The sequence below is a fragment of the Eriocheir sinensis genome, chromosome 40 (assembly GCF_024679095.1).
Source record: "Eriocheir sinensis breed Jianghai 21 chromosome 40, ASM2467909v1, whole genome shotgun sequence".
NCBI classification, from domain to species: Eukaryota; Metazoa; Arthropoda; class Malacostraca; order Decapoda; family Varunidae; genus Eriocheir; species Eriocheir sinensis.
Genome location: NC_066548.1, coordinates 6436833 through 6451931, shown reverse-complemented (window position 1 = coordinate 6451931; position 15099 = coordinate 6436833). Strand labels below are relative to the sequence as shown.

The window sequence follows — 15099 nt, the reverse complement described above, 5'->3', positions numbered from 1 at the left end:
TGTTTTGTTTACGTCATCCACTGATACACTGCGGCTTCAAATATCAGCAGGTAAATCTCGCCACCACGGTCCTGGCCACTCTGACTACTGCCTGCACACTCTGGCGCCGAGTTCCTCCGCGACTCAAACAACCTCCTCCACATTACTGGCGGCATAGTCATTTGCATCTCTTGAAGCCAACAAATTATTTCTGGTAATGAATGTTGCAAATTAGTCTGTCTTCACGACTAAGCACAGTGCAGAAATGAGTTTGTTTTACTTATCTGTATACATATACCTAATAAGACAATTTCATATGTACTATTCAAGTTCAGATTCAATCGAGGTAATAAGCGATCTCTCTCTCTCTCTCTCTCTCTCTCTCTCTCTCTCTCTCTCTCTCTCTCTCTCTGTGTGTGTGTGTGTGTGTGTGTGTGTGTCTCATAACTGGCTTTAGAACATTATAGCCTATATGGTAATCATAGTTATGAGATTCTCTTTATAATCGCATGTAACTTATCCTTGCACAAGTATTGGCTAACTCCTATAAAGTAAAACAAGGCTGCCTTAACCTGATTTAGAACTTGTTTGATTTATGCTGTTCTGATTTTTTTTTCATTTATCTCGCACGTTTGACTGTTGCACATGAAGAATAGAAGAGCTGCTTCATACACTGAGAAAACATATCAACAAAAGGTGAAAAAAACTTATAAGCACCTAATGTCTATATCCTTTAAATTTGTTGAGTTACCGCATAACACGTACAATTTTCTGACGCACTGCCAAGTAAACGATGCTTGATGGAAGACTACAGTAAATGCTGAGGTCTCTCTCTCTCTCTCTCTCTCTCTCTCTCTCTCTCTCTCTCTCTCTCTCTCTCTCTCTCTCTCTCTCTCTCTCTCTCTCTCTCTCTCTCTCACACACACACACACACACACACACACACATATATATAGATAGATATATAAATATATATATATATATATATATATATATATATATATATATCAGAGACACGCCAATCCTCGTCGACAGACCGACTTGGTCGGCTAGATTTCGATCGCCGATAGAGTCGGTCTGTCGGCAAAGGTCCGTGGCCCCTCGTGCAGGGAGGCAACAATCTTTTCCCTCTTCGGACAAGGGCCCGTTCCCCTAGTGATATATATATATATATATATATATATATATATATATATATATATATATATATATATATATATATATATATATATAATTTTTTTTTACGTCGTGGCCTATTGCGCCGGTAGGCTTCTTCCCGGTGGATCCTGATGGTCGGCCCAAGGCTTCTTCCCGGTGGGGCCTGATGGTCGGCCCAGCCCGTTCTGGCGCAGGCGAGTGTTTATAGTGGCGCCATCTTGCATTGGCTCTAGCTGCCCTCCCGGAGCTCATCTTTAATCCTAGAATCTAGAGTCCGGGTTGATAGGTGGTCTTCTGGATAGCATGTGGGAAGAAGTCCAGTAAGTTGGTTAAGCATGAGCGCTTATTCCTGAAACCGTGCTGAGCATTGGAAATGGAGGAGGAGGAGGAGGACTAGCACAATGAAGAGATGGAGGAGGAGGAGGAGGAGCACAACAAAGAGATGGACGAGGAGGAAGAGGAGTAGGAGAAAAAGGAAGCAAAATAATGGGCAAAGAGAGGAAAAGAGTATCACAATGAACAATGGAGAAGGAGGAGAGGAGGCGTGGGGCAGCATCCCGGAGAACAGGGCAACACCGGCTGGAAAGGAAAGACGGAGCGGAGAGGCCTTTGGGGACGCGGAGAGTCAGTGGAGATGGGGAGGTGTGGCGATGTGACAGTGAAAAGTAAGATGTATGAGATGAAGATGGGACAACGGTGTGTGTGTGTCGGGGATGGGGTGGGGTGGGGTGGGGGGAAAGGGGGGCGAAGCGGACAGCAGAGGGGCGGGGCGGGCTTCATGCAGATCAAAGGGTGATGGATGAGGATACATCGTGAAAGAAACGGGGGACTCCGGTGCCGGGCTCCTTACCCCGAAACTCCAGAGGCCGCCGACAGCTGAAGATAAAGGAGAGACGGCACAGAAGACAAGGTTTGTGTAAAATGTAGAATTTGACGAGGCCGAGGAAAAGTGTGTGATAAATGAGTCATGCGGCAGATTCGGAAAGGAATATATATATATATATATATATATATATATATATATATATATATATATATATATATATATATATATATATATATATATATATATATATATATATATATATATATATATATATATATATATATATATATATATATATATATATATATATATATATATATATATATAAATGAACGAAAACAGGAAAAAAGACAGAAAAACGAAAGAGGAGGTTTAAGTATAAGGAACATTTCTACCGGCCAAGAAGTAACACGTGCATAGGTGAGTCTTATATGGCAGCTTAAGAAAAATGCAAATGGAAAAATTAGGCTTTGGCCGAAGAACCGTACGAAAAAATGAAAGTCCTTCACGGCAAGTTTACTAAACAAAAATTATTATTAAGAACTAAACTGAAGCCACGCTGAAACTAAGGCCGAAATTAGCGAACCGTTTACATCTCTTCTGATGGCCTTGGAAAGAGTAATAGTTGCCGAAGGGCGGCGCCCCAGCGCCAGAGTCATCCCCGAAAGAGCAATACACCCCACCGCCACCAGCACTAAAACAAATAACATCACACCATAATGAAGCGCAGCTTTTAATTAAAAGGCAGAGCATTCTTCAAGTGTCTCTTTACCATGTCAACACTTAATATTAATGCCTCATCGACGCTTTTTGAGTATTCGGACTGATGTGGCTTGTATCGTTTTTTTTTTCGTCTACTGCTTTGTGCATTCTTATGAACACTCAGCGGATAAGGAGCTCATTAAAACAGTGACGTGTTTTGAGTTTACTTTCATGAAATTTTTTCCGTGCACAAGTTTTACTGAGCTTCAGGGGAGCGTCTGTGGATGCCATGCGTACCCGAAGGGACGACGTGTCGGTGCGGTGCGGTGCGTGGCCAGCAGCCTGGCGGGAGGGGGTGAGGGGAAAAACAGGATGATAAATTACAAAAGTGTTATAAACAGGTAAGAAAATATGTGAGTTAATGACATGATACCTCAAACGTCATTGCAAGTCTCTCCTGACACTCGAAGGTACACCATCAGTAAACAGCGAGTGACTGAGATCCTGGAGGAAAAAAGAAAAGAAAAAAAAAAGAAGAAAAAAAGATGGGTAGAAGTAAAAGAGAAAAATGACGAACTTCTCTAGCGCTGTGCCTCAAGGAGGTTTTAGGAGAGGAGTGGGTGTGCTGAGAGGTCTTGAAGGGGGGGGGGGGGGGTAGTCTCGGGATAAAGTCAAGAGGCTGGGGGCGGAGGGGAGGAAGGACTCTGGTCACAGTCGGTGAAGAGCAAAAGTGGTGGTTAATGACGTCCTTAGCGTACGCCGTTCGTGTGCCGGAATGTTAATACGCCTTGGCGGGTGTGTGGGACACGTGATGCTGGGCGTGCTGTTTGAGGGCGAGGTGCTTGTGAGGAGATGAGGACGAATTATCCAAAAGGTGACCAACTGACCGATTCGGGGGTCATGACTACCGAAGACTACGTGCTTGTACCCCAATTAACGCACGATCAAGCACGGGCTGGGACAGGGTTGTCAAGGCACAGCGGGGGAGCGACGCCTTCTGCCAGATTTAACGACAATCGTCAGCGTGTGTGGGGTTTCGTCTATGATGCCAAGCCTTAGGGCTAGTCCACAAATGATTATCCTCACAGAATCGTGATGCTAGTCCTCAGCGTGTGTGGGCAGCTTTAGTCTTTGGGCCGCGTGACAGATGAGGCAGCGCGTCTCCTGTGCTACAATATTCTTACCGCTGAAGATGTTACCTCTCAGCCCCATCTTCACCCCTACCCCACAACCTCTCCTAAAGGCGAAGTCGCAGGCAGTGGAAAAGAATTTGCAGATGTGACGAGGAGCGCCGTCATGCAAACTACGTGATGCATTATGTATGTTATGCCTGGGTGGACGAGGCGGAGTGAGCTTACGGACGTAACAAATGGGTGTGTTGAGGACGCACACACGTGTTAATCGAGTGGAGGGTGTAGACAAGTGTGGCGGCGTGCGGTTAAGGCAAAGTATGAGGGATGCATGCATGTAATAAAAACTGACACCCTAGTTTTTAGCAAGGCGATTTTGCACTATGCAGGTTGCGCCCCGCTCGCCTGGTTGGCCGAACAGAACAGAAGGCCTTGGCAGAACGCTTTTTATTAGTGAAGGAATTTTATTAGTTATCTTGTCAAGTCTTCGCTATAGTCACTATTGTTTTCAAGAAGAAGACAGTCAACTTCCACTCTTGAAACATTGTCGTAAGTAAACAATAAACAAAATACTTCATATATGGAATCCTGTGTGCCCGCATGAGGTAAATGCATGAAATATTTTTTGTGGCACTACTTGCACTTTTGTGAATATTATAATCAATAATTTATACAAAGAAAGTAAATATAGATCCAATTAGATTTTCTAACCTATCTCGTCGCTGTTGACTTAGACCTAATAATACATGAATTATTTTATTTATACCATAGGAATTTTGGCTGTTATTTTGTCATTGTTAAATATCCATATTATGATGCACAATCTATTTCACATAATGCTAACTCCTTGAATAATATCGTCGTCGCAAATATTAAAACAAGTACTCGGGCGCGTTCCGCCCCTGAGTGCAAATTTGCCTCGTTAAAAGGTCTACAGTTGCATACTTTGAAAAGGAAAAATATGAGGCACATTTGAAAAAAAAGGAGACGACCCTATAATAAATTTCCTAAACTGTGTAATAAATATCCAGCACCATTTGAACGTGCGCGCGCACACACACACACACACACACACACACACACACACACACACACACACACACACACACACACACACACACACACACACACACACACACACACACACACATACACACACGGATATCTATGAAAGTTGAAAGAATCTTTGTTGAGGGACCAGTGAGCTAAATATTTTTGAACATTTCTGTGGAAGAACCTTTTTATTACGAGTAACAGGTAAAGAAAAACAAAGTTACGTTTAGTTAAATATAAAGTAATTATTTATTTTATTGAATAAGTAAATACGAATGGAATATGAGTGGCGGGAGAAGAGATAGTGCGTGCTGGGAAGAGAAGAGAACTAAGGAAGTAGGGGAAGGAGCTGGCGGTGGGGGAGGGGCGGTGCGGGGGGCGGCAGCTGCTGCAAGTATTGATCAAAGGCGACACCCGCAAGAAATTTGACTCGCAGATGACGGCGAAAAGTCACGCTCAAAATTTAGCAAGTGAAGGAGAGAGAGAGAGAGAGGAAACTTGGCAGCCTCCTATTCGGTGGCGTGGCCGAAGTTGGAGCGTGTAACCTTCAGGAGCCGGGGGTGCGGCTGTGGCCGTGGGCACAGCATGCTTAGCTACCACAGGGGGAAGCTCTCTTTCTTAACCCCCCCCCCCCCCACACACACACATTGAAATAGTATTGCTCGTGTGTGCAATGAGCGGCTCATCAGAGTCAAGATCAAACACTTCCATTAATCACTAAATGACATTATCAGGACGAGGCTCGGCAGCCAAGGAGGGAGGGGACAGGGAGACGAGGCCACTAAGCGAAAACAGCTTTGGCATCCAAACAGCAAGATAGGTTTGTCGGAATCACACACACACACACACACACACACAGACACACACACTGCATTTAAAATCATAATCATCATCAGCCTCTTCAATCATAACTAGTCCACTACGGGCCAAAGGCCTCCCCGAACGCCTCCACCTCCCTCCACCTGTTAGTGTACTCCATTCTGCTCCGGCAAAGGGTCTAATTTCACCTCTCCACCTGGCCCTCTGTCTGCCCTGACTTCTACAACTTCAGGGATGCCACCGTTACTTTAGCTGTCTATTTGTTATCAGTTCTGAGCGTGACCTGCCAAAGGCCATTTCTTAATCTGAAGTCATTATATATCCTCAACCTTTGTCTTTTTTCGAACTCATGATGCTCGCTCCCTGACTCTCCATGTTGCACTCAACATTATTCTCTCTAGTTCTCTTAGTGCGCCCCTTAGTTTTCTCCCTAAATACTTCGCGAAGCGCCTAGTTTCAATTTCTTAGGATAATAATCACTTCTAATGCATCCACTCACACCGAGAGTAGTACGAAGGCTTCTTGTTGCTTTTACCATACTTCTTTTTATCGGTGGGAGATTAATTGTCTCCTTGGCTTTCCTGCTTTTTCCCTTTATTCTCTACGGCTTGCCAGACCATATGCACACATACTAATTAAACTCAAGAACCATATGCACACATTTTAATTTAACTTGACAAATATCTTCACCAGGAGTTCGACATACATCTGAATCTAACAGTCTGCGCATAATCTTGCTCTTACAACAAGTGTTAACTCTCATGCCTGTCTCTCCGTCTCCGTAAAAGTGAAGGTGAAGGTGTAGGTCCACTGTCGTCATTTCGTCTTAAAAAAAGATGAAGCCAACGTCAGCACACGATCTCCTCACGCTAGATTAACGCTTCACAGGCCATTAAGACGCGCTGCGAAAATCATGGTGAAAATCAAGGCGAGTTTGCCTTCTGGAATCAGGAAAAGATGGGAAGCAATGTAGTGGGACGCGCCTCGTCTTGGGCCTCGGCCGGGGGAAAAGAACTGACCAAGTGGCAATTTATATGCAAATTAATGTTGAATGTTCTACATTTTATTAACACAGTCACCAAGTCTCGCTTCACTACGGCTGGCTGCTTGGACCTCATGAGGACTGGAAGGACCGGGACAGTTTTCTGACTTAGGAGCTAGTGCTGTAAGGTCCAGGCCCGGCAGAAAGGAAAGTGTCTTCCTTTTCCATAGTATATTTTATAATATTTTGTTTTTTCTTTTGGACAGGGTAGTCAGAGGCTCTTCGTCTCATCAACTCCCTTCCTTTGATTGACAGTCTTTTACTTAGTAAATTCCAACGCAATGTTGCCGCTCTATCTATCTTCTATCAATATTTTCATGCTGACTGTTCTTCAGAACTTGCTAACTGCATGCCTCCCCCACCCCCATCCTACCGCGGTCCCGCTGCATTCGATTTTGTACTTTAGCTCAGTCGCATACTGTCCAAAGCTCTTATGCAAAAGTTAACTAGCATCTTCATTCTTTCATCCCTTCCGCTAGTAAACTTTCCTCCTGCCTACGACTTGAACTCTTTCAAGAGGGGAGCATCAAGATACCTCTCCTTCCGAAATTGACCTCTCTTTTGGTCACTCATTTCTATATATTTTTTTTCAAAAGCAACGCAATGCAGTCTATTTTGTTTTTATTTATTTCTGCCCTTGAGCTGTTTCCTTTACGAGAAAAAAAATTCCGAGGTGTCTCTGTTGTTTCGGTTATAGGAAAAGCACGACACACTACTGGAAGTATCTTGCATATAATGTGTGTGTGTGTGTGTGTGTGTGTGTGTGTGTGTGTGTGTGTGTGTGTGTGTGTGTGTGTGTGCACACGCGTGTATGTGTGTGTGTGTGGGGGGGGGGGGAAGAGGAGGCCCAGGGAATTCTGGGACGCCTGACGCCCGGGAGAGATAACCTTTGAAGTGCTTTTATCACTCCCTTGCAAACGTTTGAATTCATTCTGATTTTATTTTACCCACATTACTCGAGTTTTAGTTCCTTGCAGCTGGAGCACCCAGGCGTGACAGCGTGCATGCCTCACCTCACACTTCAAGGTCAAAATATCACCTTAACATTTTACTGGCGGGGCGAGTGTTCGGGTCAGGACGCAGCGGCGCGGCGCGGCCCGGGGATGGAGGGAGGCAGAGTCGTTGGCATGCCGGGCGAGGGCTGGCGGGCGGCTCCACGGGCTGCGCGGCTCATTACTCTCTTAATTGTGCATAACTTGAGGAAGTTTTGAGCCATGGCCGATCCTATACAGACGTGGCTTATAAAAGTTACTTCATGTTACTTGTTAAGCTTTAGAGATGAGGGAACGTGATTTGCCTTCGCAGAATTTGCATCACGAAACATTTCTGAAAGTAGAAATCTGACTTATATTACATGAACATCAGTACTGTGTTAATATGAACATCAGTACATGAACATCAGTACTATGCTAATATAATGATCTTTAATTAGTAACATTATGCTGGCGAATATTATCAAGTACTGTAGTATATTCTTATTATGGGGAAAACAAATATACAAATTTTACTGCAGGAGCTGTCTTTGGTGAACACTAATTCCTTCCTTCCTACGCTACGGTTGAGGGGAAAAAAAGAGGCTTAAATGAACTTGACGGCAACGAGAAGGGAGAACAGAATGGTGGAGACGACACTGATGACCGCGGCGAGCGACGATAATGATGACGATGGCAGACTTTGGGGTCGATGATGCGGCGGCGGCTTGACCGGCTGATACACACACACACACACAGACACACACACACACACACACACGTCCACTACTGCATCGCGCCAGGTTTTATGGAATGGCAGCATCTCGCACAACGCCTCCCGACCAGCCTCAAGTCTTCTCTCCCCCTCACACTCGTCCCGCCGCAACTTTGGCCACAAACTTTGAACAAGTCCCTCGAGATGAGAGTCAGTGTACACGCCCAGGATGTTTCTCAGCGGAGGGCAACACTGTAGAGTTCCCTCAATGTGAGCCGCCCTGATAAAGTATGGAGAGATTTAACACTCGGCTAACTTCTAGGGAGAGGTTGTAAAGTTCCCATTCTGGCCCTTTATCCCCTTCTCTTGGCCTCCTTTGTATTTTCTTTACCCTCATGGCTACCTACACCACCATCGACACCACCACCACCACCACCAACAACAACAACAACACCTGACCTTTCGTTTATTACTATGTTAAGCGCTGTTTTGGCCAGGCCGTAGTGAGTTTCTTTATGTGCACCATTTAATTCTGCATGTTTTCATATATAATACATGATGATTATGATGAATTTATGGCTGAAAACTAGTTATATTTAGTAGCGACATTTGAAATTTCCTCTAATGAAGCGTCTCGGGACTTTCTAATGCTGCAGAGTGAGTAATTACATTTTCCTGAAGGTTACGTTTAAAGATCAAATCTGAAATAATCACAAGTTTAGCGATCGAGGCACATGATTCAGGTTTTTTTTCTTTTTTTTTTTTAGAGCAGGCTTTTTTATTATTGTTTCCTTTTTTTGTGCCCTTGAGCTGTCTCCTTTGTTGTAAAAAAAACCCCAGTAAGAAACTCGACGATGCTGGACGACGATAGGCAAACTCAGAACTCTTGGTAAATTTTGCCTCTTATGTTACGGTACTGTTTGATGATGAACAGTAAATAACAAGGAAGGTAACTAAAGAAAGAAAACACACTGATGGACTGGATTAAGTAAGCGTTTGGATCGTTAGTAGCTCCTTGATGCGAAGTGACCAATTATATCCATCTTTGTTAAGATTAATAAACTTTTGAAATATATCTTATGGAATCATGTTTTGTTCCAAAAAAATAGTATTTCTGTAATGAAGGAGCAATGTGTGTGTGTGTGTGTGTGTGTGTGTGTGTGTGTGTGTGTGTGTGTGTGTGTGTGTGTGTGTGTGTGTATTTCGTATATCTCGTCTTCAGTTTCCAGGTAAGTTATTACAGCACCAATCGATAGCTGGATTTACTGGGCGTACATATGTTAAAAATTGCAACTGTTGACATCAAGCGACTGAGAGCTTTAAACTTTAGGCTGCATTTTCATCGTGCAGGTCAGTGCGTAAAGTGTTTGGCAGGAAATTGTAGACTAGCCCGCTAAACTCCAATACATGAGTAATTACTATATAGGCACATCATCATCAGTATCAGCCTGAAACAATTTACTGCAGCATATCGGCCTTTCCCAAACGTTTCCATTCATTCCTGTGTTACGCCACTAGTCTACAGTTTTGATGTAGACGTTTCGAAACCTTTGGAATTTCATCACATCATCTACTGAACGATCTAAATTCCCTTGAGTTTTTTATCTAAGTTATTTCGCAATGCCTTTCTTTTTCTTCACGTTTTGCCCTCTATCGTACATATGCCTCCTGACCATTGCTGCTTCCCAAGATTGTCTATTCTCGTATTCATGTACAGGTATTATTTTTCTATGAAATAACTTTGTTCATTGATCTCTCCAGTCCACTTCGGGCACTTCTTAATTTCCTTTCCAGAGACTTGGTTAGCGTCCATGTTTCTGATCCACACGTCATGACGGGGAGAGCGCACCGACTGGAAAGACATTTTGCTTAAAGCAGAAAGGTAGAGCCTGCAAATTTGTTACCATGCTTTCTGAACGCATTCCAGCCCATTCTTATACGTCTGTCTGTTTCCGGTTAAACTCTTCTATGCATCGCTTGTCTAGTGTACACTCAGCTTCAAGGATTACCGCTAGATATCTTAAAATGGCTGGTGTATACGGAAACGCTGTAACCGTTTTAACCTTGTAGCGTAATATGCACGTTTGTTGTTACACATAAGGCTTTATATAATTAAAAGGAATTTGCTTAAAATATCCGTTAACAATATTCAGCACAGTCTTCGTGCAGTATACAGATAAAAAACAAGCATACAATTTACAGTTTTCCACACGTGCTACTCTTACCTGTTTTATGTGACAGGGCATTTGTGTTCCATCATCACTCCAATCTGAAAGACAGAAAAAGGTTCCGTCACTATTGTTTGACATCTGCTGGTGTGTCCTTTCGACTGGCTGAGTGTTGCAGGGCACAACAAATGACCAACACACCGTCGCCGCATGCCTTATGCGTTTTATCGCGACATCTATTTAATTCAAACATATATTATCTTGCCATTCTCTGGCTTGGAACCCATAACCTGCTCACCCCCCCTTCCCACCCCGGCGCCTCCATGCAGCACAAGCTGAGTTTTCTGCTCGCACCTTTATTCCCGGTGATGACATTTCCAATACTGCCGCAGATTTCTTGGCGTTCCATCACCATATTTATGACGACCCAATACTTCTTCGAGTTTTACAAAATACATAGCGCAGTTCCCGGCACACAGCAAGATTTTATATATATATATATATATATATATATATATATATATATATATATATATATATATATATATATATATATATATATATATATATATATATATATATATATATTAATGCAGAAAAAAGGTGTTAGAAGGCCTCAAACACGCCCCTGCACCCCTTCCACTCACACCACACATCATTCACCACCACACAGAACAGCGCGCGAAAAAGCAAAAATACCTCCAGAAATTTGAGACAAAACTCACCACAGAAAAAAAAAAAGCATTTTGCCTTTACGGCTTCCGGTTCATCTCCGGTGTTAATGCGTCGAAAAGCTTCAAAAAATAATATGAAAATAATAATAATAATGTACTACTACAGCGACACCACTACCACCACAAACTACTACTACTATTACTACTACTACTACTTCTACTGCTACTACTTCAACTACTATTACAACGTACAACAACAAAAACAACAATAACTACTACTACTACTCTAATACAACTGATTCTGGTGCTACTATTGCTACTACCTGTACTACTACTACTACAACTACTACTACTACTACTACTACTACTACTACTATTACTACTACTCCTAATAATAATAAAAACAAAAATCAAAGTGCGCTCTCCAAAGAAAATGTATCGTCAGCAAAATTCTAACATTCGGGCATTATGTATTTTTTTTATATTAGAAGCACGCGTGGTCCTCTCGTCTGAAAAAATAACAAAACAGGAAAAAATAGGAAGGTAATAACAACGAGAAAAAGGAAAGAAAAAAATAAGGAAAGGAAAAGAAAAGAAAAAAATAAGGAAAGAAAAGTGTAAGGCGGTGAGTCTGCTTACGAATACTTTCACTGTTGTGTTTCCTCTATATAAGCACAACAGCTAATTTAGTCAGGAACAAACTCACTATCACCTCCTTACATCCGTTTTTCCAAGCCCTTCCCTTACAACTTATCAGTATCTCAACAATAATAATATCAGCAACGACTGGTCAATGTTCACGTCTCTGCTCTATGGGCCAATTTTACAGTCCAATACAGGAAGTTTGTAAGCTCCCCAACCAAACACAAAATACGACGAAAATTCCTTGTTTGGCGTTGATATAGAAAGTTGGAAATTTTAGGAAACCACACATCAAGAAATCCCTTTATTAGTACCTGGTATAGAGTGGAAATAACGGATCACTGAGGAGAATATAGTTTGGTTTGGGCGCTTACGATGACACGGTGTTGGACTGTCGAGCTGGCCCTATATGTCAGGACGAAGGGAATGCACAATGGTAGAGCCTCTCGATACGCCACCTTTATTTTCCTTTATTTCTCGAAAGTTTTCCATCCAAGTCTTATACGTCTTTTGATTTCCGGGTCTAGTGAGAGGTTTTCTTCTATCAGTTGTCCTAATTATACCTTTTCATTTACTGTTTTTGTTCTTGTTCTTGTTCTTTTTCCTATTATCTTTCATTATCATGTTTATCATAAAAGTGTTGCTAAAAAATCAACAAGCGCAGATTTTACTTACTATCTTACTGTCTTGACTGAATTTCTTTTTTGTAATCTTCTTGTTCTTGCTTTTCTTCTTGTTTTTGTTCTTCTTATCATTTTATCTTTCTCTTATTATTATCATGTTTATCATAAGAAAATGTTGCTGAGAATCTATGGGAGCAGATTTTACTTACTCTCGTGAATTAAGCTTTTATGAATTATGTTTTTATGATGAATGTCTCGTTTCTTCTTCTTTCCCTCCCTCCCGCGGCGCCCCGAGAGCTCTGTTGTTGATGATGTATTAAATTTTAGCGGCCGCCATTGTTTCCAGCGTCTTCCGCGGCATTATTCACCCCACCTCCCTTTTGTCTTCAGCTACCGCCCGCCCCCCCCAACGGCCCCCCCAGTCTTCCTGCCCCCCACCCACACATTGTTTTCTCTAACGGCGTATTTATGGCTTTCACGAAGCTTTTGTTTAAATGTTTTTCCTTTTTTTCTGGGCGGTTGCTGGGAGATGCGAACTCCCTCCAGCATCGCAGCTCCTCTTTCTTTCCTCATGGACACGTGAGGAACAAAGAGCGGGTGAGGGACGACCACGCGTGTATGTAAAGCGTTTTGTCTGGTACTAGTAAATTTTCTTGTTGATACTTATGGACAATGTGAGCAGACACCTTTCTTGCATTCTGCGTAACTTTCAAACATGTTGAAATGGAAGCCTGACGTTGTGATTGCTGTTCTCTGCCGGGTCTTCTGTATATTCAAGGCCTGCCATCCTCAAATGTTCATGTCAAGGCAAAGGCCATCATGAGTTTTATTGGCGCGGCGCGGAAGGAGATGAAAGCCTCGAGTGCGGTTCAAAACGGAGGCTCCTGCGCTGCTCTCCAAGTGTCGTGGTGAGTTGTTGTGTTCTGGGAAGCAGCACAAAGGTTACGGCCCTTGCTGCTCGAACAAGGGAATTCAATACAAAATCTGTCTGAATAAAGTGTGATAAATAACTATATGGGGTCGGAATGGGTGAACGGCTGGAAGGCAAAATAAGAGAGGAATATGAGGAAAATAAGCTTAATAGTATTTTAAGTTTATACCTATGACTTTAAAGAGTCCCGGGCGAACAAGGAAAGTAAAAAGCCAAATACTCGCAAACGTAAAGACAACGCGGCTCCTTCAGGCGTTCTCCGGGGAAGTATGAAAGAGAGTCGAGAGTTGAAAATAAAAGTCAATGGGAAAGTTTACGTGCACACGGACTGAGGTCGTGCGGGCGGGCAGTGTCGCGGCCGTTTGATCACGTCCGCCACGTGCTGCCTCGGGACGCAATATGAAAGGCCTCGTCCGCTAACTTCGATTTTACTTAAGTTCGCTCGCTTTTTCAAGTCACTGTGAAGAAATCTAAGAGTAATTACTTCTCAATGCTCAACAGTTTTCTTTCCTTGCCGCATCCTTCTCATCCTCCTCGCCGGCACCACATCGCCCCCATCCTGTGGCTCTCCTCCTCCATTAGGGAGTGTGTTGTGCTCCCGAGGAAACTCAACACTCATTACACTAAGTACACTCGAGGAACACTGCTTTTTTTTTTCTAGCCGCCCAGCAACGCCGCGCCAGCCAGAAAACAATGGGGGGGAGGAGGGCAGAGCTTCCTGGAAGACGGGGCTAAAGTTTTTTTCTTTTTTAATAGAGCGTGGACCTGGCAGTCCGGGGAGCGTGGCTGGCAAGGGCTGGATCCAAGAGAGAAAACGACTTCAAGGGAAGGACGGAGAGAGAAAGCACTATATAAAAACTTAGTAGATGAGGGACTCCGGTGGAGTGGGGTGGGGGTCTGGAAATGTGATGGACTTTTGAGAACTGAGAGGTGGCTTTAGTGGTGGTGATGGCAGTGGTGTTAGTGGTGGTAGTGGTGATGGATATATTTTTAGTGATGATGGTTTAGTCATATCATAGATGGGCGACGGTAATGAAGGAGTATCGGGGTCATGCAACGGAATGGCACATGTTACAATAGGCATTCATATCCATCTATCTATCCATCAATCTATGTATCTATCTATCTCTATCAATCAACTGACAAGAGTCCTTTGGGATGCATGTGGTGTCCGGAAGCAGCACACTACTGCCCCCTCCCCGCTAAGCACTTTGCCTTGTACCCTCGAGGCTTTCTCACATCCAGGACGAAAACACAGACGGCTCGGAACAGACACGACGGTTGTTACGAGGGATTCACACCATCCGCTTACAACAGAGCGCATCTCTTAACTTTTATTTTGCTTCTATAGGCAATTTTTATGGCGCACATTGCGGCTCAAATCACCTATTTTATGATCAGGCGAGCGGCGGAGCGCACGGCGGCGGTGACGGATGGGGCAGTACCTCGCCTGACGCACAGGACCCTGTCTCCGACACTGCCGGCAACATGGGAGCCGCGGCGCCACTTTGTCTCATTGTTCCCTGATGGAGAGCTAAATAATACCCTCAGGAAGAAGCTAGCGCCGCGGTGAAGGGTCCCGGCAGGTTTACGGGGAGTGTGGAGTGTGGCCGCCACCAGGGCAGGACATAAGGAATCTGCTGAGTCACCTCATTCGTATTTCCTC

At 43.6% G+C, this 15099-nt stretch overlaps 1 long non-coding RNA gene across 1 annotated transcript in view; it reads right to left on the bottom strand.

The window, feature by feature from the left end:
* LOC127009270 (uncharacterized) overlaps positions 1-15099 on the bottom strand; it is a 65768-nt gene that overhangs the window by 30963 nt on the left and 19706 nt on the right. Inside the window, exon 3 of the long non-coding RNA XR_007761751.1 lies at positions 10621-10664. This is a non-coding gene — a long non-coding RNA (uncharacterized LOC127009270). The remainder of the gene's footprint in view (positions 1-10620; positions 10665-15099) is intronic.